The sequence below is a fragment of the Pteropus vampyrus genome, unplaced genomic scaffold (genome assembly GCF_000151845.1).
Source record: "Pteropus vampyrus isolate Shadow unplaced genomic scaffold, Pvam_2.0 Scaffold235, whole genome shotgun sequence".
NCBI classification, from domain to species: domain Eukaryota; kingdom Metazoa; phylum Chordata; class Mammalia; order Chiroptera; family Pteropodidae; genus Pteropus; species Pteropus vampyrus.
The window spans coordinates 41,465-43,666 of record NW_011889016.1 but is presented as its reverse complement, the minus strand read 5'-3'; positions in this window follow the sequence as shown (position 1 = coordinate 43,666).

Below are 2,202 nucleotides of genomic sequence, written 5' to 3'. Positions count from 1 at the left end.
AACAGGATACTCACCGACTCAGACAGGAAATGAAAAAGGCAGATTCTCATATTAATTTCCCAACTTATGTTACTTAGTGGATAACGAGAAAGACGTCTACCTTGCGTGTGTAAATGGCTGTTTTGCAAGCAATGAAATATTTTTACTGGACCCATCATAACCCTTTCACACTGGGGCTCTGCCCGTGTGCGAGGCATTATGGTTTACTGGGAAAGGCAAGAAACCTCGAACCGGGAGATCCATGCTCTAGGACAGGCTCCACTGTTCGTGGTGACACTTAGGCACCAGTGCCACCATCCCTTCAATGAACACCAGAGGGTGCCAGGCCCAGAGATGCTGACGGTCCTGCTTCAGCACCCTCCACATGTGCACTGGGCCTCAGCCCAGCCTCTCCTCTGTCCAGGCCACAGCGCCATCCCCGCTGCCTGGACACTCGGCCCTGGCAAACCTCTATAACTTTCCAACTCTCAGCTTAAATGTCCCATAAAACAATGTCTTAGAAATATCATAAAGAAGCGGTCCCGAACCCTTGTGGCACCAGGGACCGGTGCTCCTATGAGAACCTAATGCCTGATGATCTGAGGTGGAGCTGAGGCGGTGATGCTAGCGCTGGGGAGCGGCTGCAAATACAGAAGAAGCCTCTCTAGCTGGCTCGCCCGCCGCTCACCCCTTGCTGTGTGGCCTGGTTCCTGACAGGTCACAGACTGGGGAGAGGGTGTTGAGGACCCCTGTCATAAAGCACAGTTTTAGGAAGTAAGTACATTCAACAATGACATAAGGAAATATGGCTGATGTCTTCAAGCATTCTGCAATATGTAAGATATTTATTCTGTGGGTTAAAAAAATTATTCTGTAGGACAAACAAGTGGGACTCCAGGGAAGAGAATTTAGTGAAATACAAAATGAACTCTAACGGGGCTGCTGTGAACTGAATGGGCTTCCCCATGAGGTGAACAGGCCCAGGCCGGGGCTGGGTGGCTGGACTCTGAGACCGAAAGGGCTGCCACAAATACCTCAGCTTACTTTACTAGCTCCAAGTACAAAGCAGTTTCTTGAATTTTTAAATAGATCTGAACTGATAAAAGCAATACTCTTAAATTCTCCAATTCCATTTTTAAGGATATTTATTTTTACTGATATAAGCCAATTTGGTTTTTTCTTTCATAAAATGAATTTAAAGAAACTACAAAGAACAAATATTCCTACGCTTCAGTATAATTTTTTAAATAGTAAAGTCATATTTTAACGAACTAAGTAACTGAATTTTAATACAAATGTTATTGAAAATTTTACAAAATGCAAGATAAATATAGGTAATAGCACCAATAAGAACAGTACACTCTGTATGACCAAATTAAAATTAAAATAGAACAGTGAGATCCCCTGCGTATTTACTTGTTGCCAGGATGTTCAGGTTGAAAACAGGCGAGCGTACACTCGCACTGGGCTAGCTGCAAGGGGGCAGCTACCATGACGAAGTCTTTAACGAACCATCACACTGTCTCCCCTATAACATACCAACACCAACCTTGACGAGACAGGCAAGAATTTGGAGAGTCCAGTTTTAACCCAATATCTGTCTTTAGAGAAAACCAATTTTTTTGTCACTTATTAATCTACTGTTTCTTGAAGAGAAACCAGAGCAACGTGAAGAATGGGAGAGTCTATCTAAGGTACAACTAAAAGGAAGACTCAGACCTTTTGATAGCACGAAAGTACAGGTGACTGAATTAGGAAGTAAAAGGGAGAACAAAGGGAGGAGAAGGACAGGGTTACTGACATCCTCAACCTGGCAGGTGGGGCGTCCTCGTCTAACTTAATTCGCCTGTGAATCGGGAACTAGAAACTATTAATTTGCAAGCACAATCTACGCAATCGCAACAGGAGGATCTGAAAGCGGCTGCATAACTATGTTGGGAGGACGGAGGATGTGGGAAGTAGGGCGGTTTAAGTGAACTAAGTCTCCACTTACCAGCAAAAGTCGATGTCTAAAATGGATAAAAATGCTCCTGCACACCAGCACCAAGGCCAAACCAGAAACACTTCGGAGCTGATTCCACTGGGTAACAGGTTTGGGGCAGGAGGGGGTCTTATTCCTTTTCATTTACAAGGTCTTCTGTACTCATTGACTTTTTTCCCTTTTTACAACCATGTGTAATTATTTTCATTAAAAATTTAAAGGCTTTTAAAACTGGGATGCTT